This window comes from Onychomys torridus, chromosome 13, assembly GCF_903995425.1.
Source record: "Onychomys torridus chromosome 13, mOncTor1.1, whole genome shotgun sequence".
NCBI lineage: Eukaryota > Metazoa > Chordata > Mammalia > Rodentia > Cricetidae > Onychomys > Onychomys torridus.
The window spans coordinates 13,296,713-13,309,815 of NC_050455.1; the positions used below are offsets into that span (position 1 = coordinate 13,296,713).

Genomic DNA, 13,103 nt, shown 5'->3' on the forward strand with positions numbered 1-13,103 from the left:
ATTCCTGTCAATTAAGCATGTAGATCTAAGCAAACTCATGCTACTATATTGATCTCATCTTTCAAACCACAAATGTTGACCCTTAACACTAACTGCAATAGTGGAGTTCAAGTAAAATGTGGGTCCAGCTTGGAATGGCATGGGAGGATCTTGTGTTGTTTACTTTTCCTTGTTGCTGTGATAAAAATTCCCAAGAAAAGCAATTAAATTTGGACTAGAGATGGCTCAGTAGTTAAGAGCACTGGCTACTCTTGCAGAGGACCTAGGTTCAGTTCCCAGCACCCACATGGTGGCTCAACCATCTGTAACTCTAGTTCCAGGGGACCCAATGCCATCTTCTGACCTCCATGGGCACTAGAAATATATATGGCACATGTACGTACATCTAGGCAAAACACTCAAGCAAGGGTAGAGTTCACCATGGCAGGGAAGTCATAGCCTCAGGAATCTGAAGTGGCTGATCATACTATATCTATAGTCAAGAAGCAGAGAGAGACAATGCTGTGGCTCATCTAGCTTTCTTTATATACAGCCTACAACCTTAGCCAGGAATAGTGTCATCTCCATCCTCTTCAGCTGAATCCTCCTGGAAAACCCTCTCAGACACAGTGAGGTGTGCTTCATGATCATGCTCAATACAGCTAACAATGACGATTAACTCCCCCCCATCTTAGCTCTGTGTGCAAGAGTCTGTAAATATGGAAGCTCAGGATACTTACATTGTATTCTTAAATTATGGGGGGGTGGGGGAGTGAAGGACTTTCCAAGAGAATAGAACTGAGCAGAGTTTGACTTTAGAGTTTCAAATGTGTATGTAGAAGAACTCTTGCTTTTCTTAATGCTATAATGGTCTGACTAATTGAATCACAATGCAACGTTTTTACTACTTAAAGAGTACACGAAGAAGGAAGTAACTCCTTTCTACAGGCATCCAGCTCTCCAGGGGCTTGGCTGCTCTGTCTGTGTGCTGGGAAACCCCGCTCCTCTCACTCTGATCTAAACTCTGTCTGTCCTCTGTGGTTCATTTCCAGTGAGTGCCCCTTTCATTTCACTGACACAATTCCATCTTTCAACTTTGTCAAGGTTTTAAACTTCTCTTTCTATCTTTGCTCTCAAGGGTGTCAATAGATTGTGTAAGCACTTCCATTTTCTCAGCTACCATCACCCATTTGTCTTGTTTTGTTTTTGTTTTTGTATTGTAAAGAAACATCTGATTGGTGATGAACATGTTTCTTCCGATTCTCACCTAAGTGATCTCCAATTTCTGACCCTTTTGTAACATCTAGTGACCATCTGATCATGTCGTCCTCAACAAACATTCATTCTGATCTTACTCAAGTACAGCCTTTTCCAAACACGACTTCCTCCATACATGACTTCACTCCATCCTTCTTTACACCTTACCTTCCATTGGCAAATAGGTTTTCATTTTCTTAAAGACTGGATTTCAGATCCAACTTTTCTTAAATAATATCCGTAGCTGTGTTTTACACTCTGACATGAGTTAGAAGTTTAGTTTGGTGTGAGCTGCTGGGAGAGAACAGATTCTGATGTGTATCCTTCCTGAACGCCAGCCCTGCCTCCTACCTCCCTGTGTGTTTACATTTCTCTTCCCTGTTTTCCCCTCTAAGTCTGTGTTAACCTCAATGAAGAGTGGAACCCATTCAGGTTTTATAGCTACCTGCAGTCTCAGCATTTAAGCAACTTTTTTGTCAAGTCTGACCTCCAGTGAATAGCTCTCCTGGGCTTCATAAATGTCCTTAGAGTGACTGGGCCAATCAGAAGTGTTAACATGTTCTTCGCACAGGACTGAAAACTGTCAGGTTCCTTCTTCCTCCATTATATAGAGATCTGCTTTCTGTGAGAGCACAGTGCTATTACCTTTCTATTTCTGCACATTCAAAGGGAAATCTCAGAGCCCTGGGCTTGGGCAATGCATGTAATCATAAGCATGGAGCCCCAGCTCCAGCACTCTGGCTACAAGGCAAGCTGAAGCCAAGCCTGTGCCTTTAGTGTGGTGTCCATGGCACAAGTTGGGGGCACAGAACTACCTCAGATTGCTGTATTCTGTTGGCAACAACAGATGGACTGCAGGAAACCCAGAACATTCTAGTGAGAACCCAACTCAATAGGTGATAACCAAGGTAGGTCATCAGAGTGGCTATCCAGGACTGAATTGAACATTCTCCCCACTCTGGCCCTGTCACTGAACATAATGTAATCTCTTCCAAATACAAAACATTTTCTCATAAACAGAGGATAACTTAATTTAGGGTTTTTTTCAGATTGATAGTAGAATGTTGAGTCCTTTTGCATTTGATAAAGTATTTGCCACCAGTATATTTTCTTGATGTTGTTTCTTACATATATGATCTGTTTTCTGTCCCTGTATCCCTATTTCTTTGCTTTAATTAAAGTTAATTACATACGTTAGTCTCTCATCCTATCTCTCCTGTGTTTTGTTTGTTTTGTTTTTGCTGTCCTTTATTGGGTTGAGAATTTTGTTCCTTGAGATGAGACAATATGCACCTCAGTCACTCACTCCCTTTAAATCATATTATTAAAGTGATAGTCTAGACTATAAAAGTGTTCTATTTCATTTCTACCCTTTGTTCTTTGGCGTTGATCTTATTGTATGCAACAGAAAAGAATAAAAATGTCAATTTTGCTTTATTGTTCATTGTTTTTATGTAGATGAGAACATAGGTAGAAAACCATAAGACAGTAAGTAGATGATAATTTTCAAAATATGTAAATGCTTTGTGTATGTGTGTTCTGTGTTTATGTATATGTATATTGTGTGTTCATATACACATGCCCATATGTACATCCATGTGGCAACAAGAGACCAATGTTGGATGTCTTCCTCTGTTACTCTTTGCCTATTTTTTTAGACAGGGCCTCTCACTGAATTTTGAGCTTACCAATTCAGCTAGACTGGCTGACTAGCAAGCTCAGGGGACCTACCTTTTCAAACTCCTCCACATGGATACAGATGCACACAGCCATTCTGGACTTAATTGTGTTCTCTGGGGAGGTACACTCAAGTCATCACACTTATATTGCAAATGGTTCAACCACCAAGCCATCTCCCCTGCCCTTTAGTAAGAGAATTTTCATATTTACCCAAATACTTACCCATTTGTCCATTTTTTTCATGATTTTTATGCTTTCAAATAGATCCAAGAATTGTTTTACTCAGAAACTCCACTTATCATCCTTTTATAGCACTTACCTCTTGGAAATGAACTCCCAACTCTTACCTTTATATTGGAAATATTTTGCTGAACATAGAATTATGAGCTAATAGACTTTCATCTCTTATTCTTGGTAAATACCAGTGTATTGTCTTAATGCAGCCAATGTCAGAGATGAAAAATCAGAAATCATTCTCGGAGTTCTACTCACAAATGCCAAAGGCATAAGATGCCTTTGGAACTGTCATTAGAAGTAGTTGTGAGCTATTGGATATGGATACCATGAACTGAACTTAGGTCCTCTACAGGAGTAGTATGTGTTCTTAACTGATGCACCACCACTTAATCATCTCCACTGCATCTTTTTAAATGTACTTACTATCTTTAAAATATAGATTCTTACGTTTTTTTTGGTTGTAAGCATAGCAACCCAGCCATATAACCTTTGACTTACAGTCTGTCCTGACTATGGGATGTGCTTGAATTGTTGCCTAGCCCAATAGTCAACACAGGGGCTTCATCCAGAAACTAATGGGAACAGATGTAGAGATCCACAGCCAAACATTAGGCCAAGATCAGGGAATCCTACTGTAGAGAGGGAGGAAGGATTGTATGAGTCATAGGGGTCAAGAACACCACAAGAAAACCCACAGTATCAACTAACCTGGGCTCAGAGTTTTAGCTGACAACCAGGGAGCCTGCATGGGACTGACTTAGGCCCTCTATACATGTGTTATAGTTGTGTAGCTTGGTCCTCTTGTGGTACTCCTAACAGTGGGAGCAGAGGCTGTCTTTGAATCTTTTACTGGCTTTTAGAATCCTCTTCCTCATACTGGGCTGCCTTGCCCAGTTTTTGTACAAGGGCAGGTGTTTAGTCTTACTGCAACTTAATATGACATATTTTGTTGATATCCATGGGAGAAATGGATGGGGTGGAACAGAGGGTAAGGGAGGAGGAGGGCCTGGGAGAAGAGGAGAGAGGAGAAAGTGTGGTAGGTACATGAAGTAAATAAATAAATATTTTAAATATAGATTCTTGTCCAATAATTCTACCATTTGGATGATGGATGGGTTGATTGCCTTCTCTTATATATTGTCCATTTAAGAAACACATTATTCTACTTCTTTGTTTCTTATTGTGATTGTCTACCAGTCTTTATGGAATAGACACAGTAGTAATTAGAATTTATCCCTAGAAAAAAGGCTTACCTCTTTCTCTCCCAAGCTGCTAATATGTGTATGTTGGGGTGGGGGTTGGGGGGACAGGAAGGCTGAGGCAAACTGATATGCAATATACCTGGATCTGAGTTTCGCCTGAGCTGCAGGTGGATTTTCTTCACCAATGGTTTAAAATCTGTTGAGGGAGGAAAAAGGGGACTTTCCTTTTAGCAAGAAAGATTGGCAATGCTCCAGAGATGTCATCAATCTCAAATCCCAGCTGCCAACATATCTGAAACACAAGAGATCTCTCTTCTTCTCTGCCAAGGCCTAAGGACAGTTCACTGTGCCTTTGGAGAGCTGCAACCATACATTTGATGATAGCCTGTCGATTACACTAGCCTGCATCCCTTGCCTCAGACATGCAGTGAAGGACTGTGGGAAAGAGTGGAAGGGCAGGTACAAATTCTGCCTGTGTCTGTGGTAACCAGGATTCTAATGCACATGCATGTGCGTGCGTGCGCATACACACACACACACACACACACACACACACACACACACACACACACTTGCAGCCATTAAAGTTTTACCAGTTGAGCTGTTTATCCTTTCCTGCCCCAGTGATGACTTTCCCAGGAATGTCAAGAACTATAGAATTCTTCCCTACAAAGAGGATTAACCCCATTAATACGTCGTTTTGGTCTGGCCTTTAGTTCTCTAGTGGCTTAAATATATGATTGTGAGGCTTGTTTCTTGGGGCAGATATGTTTACAAGGTCTGTGTGGGAACTGTGGTCATCAGGCCTTCTAACATTCCCAGGATCTAGAGCAGAAGTAAAAACTAGAAACATACATACACAAAATGTCTAAATATTTAAATGTTACAAATCAGACTTACAGCCCATTAAGTCACATTATTTACCCTACTCTGATAAATGCGCCTTGATAATGATTTTTAAAGGACAAGTTCAAGTTGAAATTCTCTTAGTGTGGCAGCTGAGATAAAGAAGGCATCCAGACACTACCTCTCTTCCTCTCCCAGTTGCCTGCCCACTGGTCCTAGGATGATTCATGCCCTCAACATTCACATAGCAGTGAGCCACCATCCCAAAGGCTTCCAGCTGTGTATAAAGGGCCAGATCCACCTTGGAAGAAACCTAAAAATATTCAGTACCTGATGAGCAGGAAGTCCTAAGTCCCATGTCCTCAGAATAGAGTATGGAAGGAACATCTGGCTCTTCTATCTCAACTTTATGAGGAAGGACCAAGGCACACAGTACAGTAATATGCCATATGAAGTTTGAAATAAGAGCAAAGCTCCCCCCTACCAGCTTCCCACCCTTTTCCAGGCTGGGTCTAAGGGCAGTTCTGATGGAAATACGGTATTTCAGAGGTAGTTAGATAAGCTTCATAGACAGGTAATATAGAAAGAAAGTAAAAAATGCTAAAGATGCCCCCCTGATCCTTTGTCACAATTTTTATAGCTGTAGAAATAATAAGATGTATAATTCCTCCTTAAAAGCTTTAATATAGATGGGATACTGTGGACCAAAGGGAGCACAATGTATCTTCTGGAAATCCAATGTCACCAGATTAACATGAAAAGCAGAGCTAATATGTAAAAACAATTCAAGACCAAACTCACCTCAAATCTCAGACATACAGTGTGGTCCACATGACAATGGTCATGACAATGGACAAGAAAAATGACTTCACTGTGGGATGTTTTATTGCCTTCCAATCAAAAAGAAGCACAAAAGGAACTGCCTGGACCACTTTAAGATAATTTTCCTCATCTTGAGTTTGCTGTGATCTAGTCAATAATTTGGGCAGAACTTCAGGAACAAAAAAATGCATTTTTACTTTTTAAGATACATAGATTTTACAAGTGGAAGAATTATTAGTAATTATATGAACTTGTAGATTTAATGCCCCAGAGAAATGATGAAAGTGTTAACACAGAATCACAAGTAACTTCAGAATAAAATGATTTCTTTAATTGAATGTTGTGCCTCAACATGCCTGATACAGATAATTATACATCTTGTGGTGTTATTTTGGTGTTAGCATTGAGTGTGCCTATGGAGAAATATGAAATATTATACTGCCACCCTCATTCACACACACACACACACACACACACACACACACACACACACACACACACACCTGCTGGTTATAGTTGGTGGGATCATTCTGGAGCAACATTTGAATATCAGTTCATCCTAAGTTCCTTTATTTTGACCACACTGAAGCCTAATGGCAAAGAACTGCAGCTGAAATGCTGGTGGGACACATTCAATGCCACCCCGGCCCTCCCTAAGCAGCACTTACATTGACTTTCTATGAGTTCACTGAGATAAATCAAAAGGGGGAAATGCAACATCCAGAACTACTGACATCTCTTAATGAGAAATAAATGGATAAATGATACTTGATTTAGCTATCAATGTGGACACATAGATGCCTGCAGAGGAAATGCCACCAAGAAGCAAGACAAGGCTCCATGGAGAACCCTAGGAAGACACAATGACTGGAGGTAAAGGGATAGTTGAAGCTAGAGAAGGCTCTGGGGACTCACAACAAGAGAGGTGGAAACGTGGAAATAACAGGTGTGTGCCCAATACCTTCCGCAAGCCCATGTAGGCTGACAACTATGCCCCAACACCCTGTAGAAAACAATAGGGAGATGTTGTCTAGATGAACTCAAAGAGAGAGTCACAGACTAGAAATAACAGCAGCAGGTAGATGTGAGATGAGAATCCTAGACTCTGGGCAGCCAGGTGGGAATCTAAACCCTGAATAGGTACCAGATCCCCATCCTCTTCAGGACATCTTACTCAATTAAGGTCCTAATAGTCCAGTACTTAGATGTACATCCAGAGCATCCTGAGACAAGCGTGTGGAGGTCCTGTGTGTAGAACACCTGACTACCTAAAAGGGTAGAAATCAGTTGCTCTCAGGGGCACCTTAGTGAAACAGCTCAGCATCATCTATTCATTCTATGACATCATCCTGCCCTCCATAGTGTGTGGCTTAAGCAAAAGGAATAGTGGGTTTGGAGAAGTGTCCTAACATAAAGAAACTAGAGTAGGTAAATGAACAACAACAACAAAAAAAAGAGTGAAATGTACACATTTTGCCACAAACATACAGTCTAAAATTTGTTACTACAGATATTAGGAAATAAAATGTGCCCATGAAACTATACACAGTGTAGTGGAAAAGGAACACTTAGAGACAAAATTCTTAGAAATTAAAATTATGTTTATAGAAATAACATATTCAACAGAAGAGAGATGAGAAAAAGAAAATGGATATAAGGGGAGTTACTAGAAAATGGGGACAAGAGCTGCAATATCCAACTCAAAGCTGTTCAGTTCCAGAACAAAAGACAGGATGTGAGTTACGATTTGTTTTAAAAGTAAGTAAAATTTCCCAGAACTGGAATAATGAGCAAAACTTGCTTGAGTTTCCAATACTCTAAGTGTCGGAATAAAAAAAAATATGAGTGTTATACCAAGGCATGCTGTCATGAGCATTTTCTTGTTGAAGAGAAGGGATAAAGAAGGAGACAGAATGGGGAGGAAAATGGAAAGCTAATAAGATGGTTCAAGTCAGCAACAAATGCCCTGAAATGGCTGACATGGAAACTGTTTAAACATCTTAAAGCCTAGTTACTATGTAGTATTTGTGAGGCATGGTGTCGTGTCAGTCATGTATATGATATAAAATATTTCATTTAGGTCTCATGTCATCACCCATTTGCCCTTTCTTCACACTGGAAGCATCCACAATCCTAGCTACCAGCTTTTAGAAATGTTCCATTAATTGTTGTCAACCATGGTTATCCTACTATATTTCAAAATTATGCATTCTGTAAAGTATCCAATAATGTAGAAAAAAGACTTGAAAATAACTTCAGGCATTCAAGTTCTCCACAAACTGGTCTCACCCTTGAGCATCTGTTGAAAAAGTTGATTCTTGTTATTGTGAAATGATCCCTTTGAACAAAAGGCTCCACCGCTAAGCAAGCAACAAGTCTGAAACATGCTCACAGCATGTGCTCATCTGGTAAAACCTGCTCCCAAATGAGCAGCTGGATGCAATGACAGCACATCCGGTCTGCCTACCAACTGTCATTTTATTTAATCACAGGACACATAATTGTCCTATTTCTACCCTGGATATGTCTTTAAACACTTCGATTAGAACCAGTTATTCACTTGAGTATAAATGTGGACTGGGTATTTGACTATGAAAAATTATGCAGGTTTAGAATGATGACATTACGTGTTTTAACGGTGCAGTAGAACAAATTTTTACTCTTAGGTTGTAAGAGGGATTAGATATGGTACGTGCTGGCAGAGTTCCAATATATGGCATGTAAAATGTGTATCTTTATGGCCAGGGTGAGGTCAGATCTTCCAGTTTCATCTAGAGATGAATATGATGTCCATGCTCAGCTAGGATCCCCCAAAGGAAAAATACATCTCTATTCAGTGATGAAAATACAATATCAACCCAGCTAAATGAAGCCTATTGTAAAGATTCTATTTTTTCATTTTTGTTTATGCACATGTGTGTATGCATGTGCATATGAGTGTAGCACACAGAGACCAGAAAAGGGCATAGCATCCTCTAGAGATGGGTTTGAGATGCAAAACATGAACACTCAGAGCTCAGGTCCTCTGCAAGAACAATATTTGTTCTTAACCACTGAGCCACCTCTTCAGCCTCTAAAGAACATTTGAATACGTTTGTACGTGCCACCTTTTCAGGACTGGAGTTATTTTCCCATGACAGGCACCTGAGGGGGAGTCTTCTTCACCCAATCTTGACTGATGATGTCTATTGATTATACAGTGCACTGCTGTTTTCATTTTCGTTGTATAGCTTCAAGTGTTTAACATGATAATCCTGATATATGAATATGTAGAGACATACATTTGCTACAGTCAAGTAAATGGGGAAGGACACTGTCTTCTCATGTAGTTGAAGTTCTCTCTTGACGAATTAGCAGCATACCAAACAATATTATTAACTACAGGTCTTGTGCTCTGTGCTAGATCTTTAACTTAGTCATACTACATAACACGTGACTTTTGACTTACTATTTCATATCCCAGTCCTAATCTCTTTTTATCCCTGTGACCATCATTTTGTTTACTGTGGTTTATTATGTTATTTGTTTTCTTAGATTTCTTATTTAGGTGAGATTTTTACAGTGCTTTTCTACTTGGCTTATTTTCTTAGCATAAAGTCCTCTAGATACATGTTGCCACATATGAAAGGCTCTCCTGTTTTAGTTGCAGAATATTACATCTAAGGAGTATGCTAGGATGCCCTTGTTAGTTCCTTTGCTGATTCACACTTCAGCTGTTTTCCACATCTTTGCTTATGTGAAAAAGAGACAATGGTGGGCATGTAGGTATCTTTGTATATTCATAATTCCACTTCCTTGGGGGTATAGTACATACTCCACATTTCAAGGCACACTATCAGTTGACTTGTGTCTAGTAAGAACATACACGGCATGTCAATTCCCTGAACCCCTTCTGACTAGGTCTCCTGTTTTCTAATATTAGTTATGTAGGGCTTTTCTATTGTCTTGGGTAGTGTCTACCTCAATTACTTTTCTAGTAACTGCTATACATAATGATTTTCTTTAAGGAGAAAAACTTTATTCTTATATTAATAGTATGTGCCTTTAAAAATGCTAAAACATTATAAGTTGCATGATAAAAGATGACATTGTGTATAAACTTACAGTTTTATTTTTTTCTAAGACCAAAATATGTGGTTCTTATAAATAAATGTAAACTTATATTAGCACAATAAATAAATAAGATACAATCACTGAAACCAACTGCAGCCAGGTGTGGCACACCTGGTGGTACTTGTGAGACAGAAGCAGGAAGAGCTCTATGAATTTGATGCAACCCTGGTCAACATAGCAGGTCTCAGGCCAGCCAGGGCTACACACAAGGAATCTGTTTCAAAAAGAAATCAACTGCCAAGTTATTGCCTCTAAGTACCACCACCTCCATTGATTGTTTAAGGCAGCCCGGAAGGGGAAAATTGGGCAAGTCAATTTGTTTTTGAGTGACCCAGATTTAGATATGCACAGACACATCATAGATCAGTGCAGACCTGAACTTGAGCCACCATCCTCCACTATACTATAAGGGAACCCTGAGTGGTACTTCCCCCTCAAAACTCAACTGGTATATTCTATTCTAGAGAGTGGAACAAAGATTAACTGCTTGTTCGTGATTAGTCCAGAGTATCTGATTTACCAGTTTTGGGCCCAGTGTTCTTTGGAAGTGAGCCCTGGAAGCAATTTTTCCGATCAATCCCCAGTCTCTGTTAGGGCTTACAAAAGTGCAGAACAACATTTGCTCATGATAAAGACTCAGTTCCAGCCACTATAAATCTTATCAATTGCTTTGTGAAGGTTAATGAAGAAAAAAATTATTTCATTGTGCTCACTTAACCTTGGGGCTCAGTTAAGACCCTGATGGTTGTGTCTGGGACTTCAAGGATGTGTGGAGATCAAACTGTAAGTCTGGATAAGGTTAGGAACTTTAGTGCATCCAACTAAGGAACATTATACTCTGAATAGAAGTCAGTAGTAATTCAATTAGAAACAACACCCCCTTTCTCTCACTTTGCTCTACATCCACAAGACCAGCACAAGGAACCTTAATAAATGTGTCTGGTTAGTATTTGAGGTAATTCACATGCACATACTTATACAATGATGGGCTTGTGCATGGCACTACACAATGCACAATACAATACACACTTCATACAATTTCAGTTTATTGCTCAAGAAGAAGGATGCTTATCCTAGAATTATTAAGAAAAATGTAGCAGCTGAAGAATTGCTCAGAGATTGAGTACTCACTACTTTTACAGAGGACCCAGATTCAGTTCCCAGTAATCATATGGCAGATTATAACCACCCATAACTCCAATTCCAGGGGACCCAATAACTTCTGGCCTCTGAAGGCACTGAACATGAGCATACTAAACCCACATACATGTAGAAAAACACTAATATACATAAAATTAAAATAAATAAAAAACATCTTTTTAGCAAAATATGAATAATTTTGTCTAAAAGTAGAGCTGACATATAGCCATTTTCCCACAGGCTAACATACAAACTGCCCAGGCAGCATTTCAGTTTTAACGGGTACCTCCTCAGCATCAGTTTTGCAGCATCTAAAGACATAGTGGATCCAGCTTTGTGCTGACTGTGAGCCAGGGCTGCCTCCAAACCCCACACACTCTTCTTAACTCATGGTGTACTCTGTGAAAGAAGAAAATCTGGGACAGAAATGGTTGTTCTCTGTGCCAGGAAGTCATTTCCTTCTATTTGTGTGTGAACTGGTTTATGGATTTTATAAATGTTAGTACACCATGGACACTCAAGGAATGGTTCTTGAAACCCAAACATGCTGTGTGATGGTGTATGTTTTCAACTATGGAAACAAAATGGAAAATTGGAGATGCTCCTCTTTTGCCTGTACTTTCTCTAGTTAACTTTGAGGCTAAAGATTAAAGTACACTTCCTTCTCCTTTTCCTCCTGTAAAGATTTTGTTTGGGCATCTAGGAATGGAGTTAGATGAAATAGCAAGCAGATGGCAGGCCACCAACATATGTAGGCATCAAAATATGAGTGAAATGAATGTGTCCTATGGTAAGCAGTCAAGCAGGTCTTCCCTCAAGTCTTAAAGTAAGCTTGCACTAGACGTGGAAGAAGAAGAAAACAAAAAACAACAAACAAACAAACAAGATTTAAAACCAATGAAGTTAGAAAGTTGTCTTCTGGGGTCAAGCACTTACCATTGAATATGTTTGAGATATCCCTGTGAGTTCCAAGGAGCCACATCACCACTGTGAACCCAGCCAGCTGACAGTTGCCAAAAATTGGCAATGTTTCATCCTGTAGTACATCTAAACACCAAAGTTGTTCCATGTAGTGAGTACATACACTATGCTGAACATACAGAAGCATATTTTCAGTAACAGACATTTGGATCCCAGGGACCTATAAATGAATGCTAAGCACAGGTTATTTGTGTTGTTAAAGAGACTTGTCCATTCCGAATCCTTGTCAGGCTCTGTTTGATGAGCTGTATCTTCTCCATAGCTTTTCTCTTCACCCTCCAGGCTGATTAGTTGTTTTGTTTGTTTGTTTGTTTAGTTGGTTGGTTGATTGGTTGGTTGGTTGGTTTGTTGTTTGGTTGGTTGGTTTTTTATCAACTTGACAACATGCTAACGTTATCACAGAAGAAGAAATGTCAATTGGGGGAATTTTCACCATCAGCTTGGCTTGTAAGCAAATCTGTGGGGGCATTTTCTTGATTAAGGATTGATGAGGAAGGACCTAACACTTGTGAGCAGTGCCATCCCAGTGCAGTTGGCATTGGGTTGAATGAGAAAGCAGGCAGAGCAAGCTGTGGGGAGCAAGCCGGTAAGCAGCACCCCTGCACGGCCTCTGCCTCCAGGTTTCTGCTTGAGCTCCTGCCTTGACTTCCCTCAAAAACAGATTCTGATCAGGTCAAGTGAGCCAATCAATCTTTTCTTCACCAGATTGGTTTGAGCCATAGTGTTTATCATAGTACTAGAAAGCAAAAGCAAAGTCGGACACTTAGTTTACCTTCACACACACACACACACACACACACACACACACACACACACACACACTTCTTTCCCAGCCCGTGCTAAATT

At 39.9% G+C, this 13,103-nt stretch overlaps 1 protein-coding gene across 15 annotated transcripts in view; it reads left to right on the plus strand.

Moving 5' to 3' along the window:
- The window catches only part of Dtna (dystrobrevin alpha), a 363,615-nt gene that overhangs the window by 90,109 nt on the left and 260,403 nt on the right, over positions 1-13,103 (plus strand). The window lies entirely within an intron of this gene.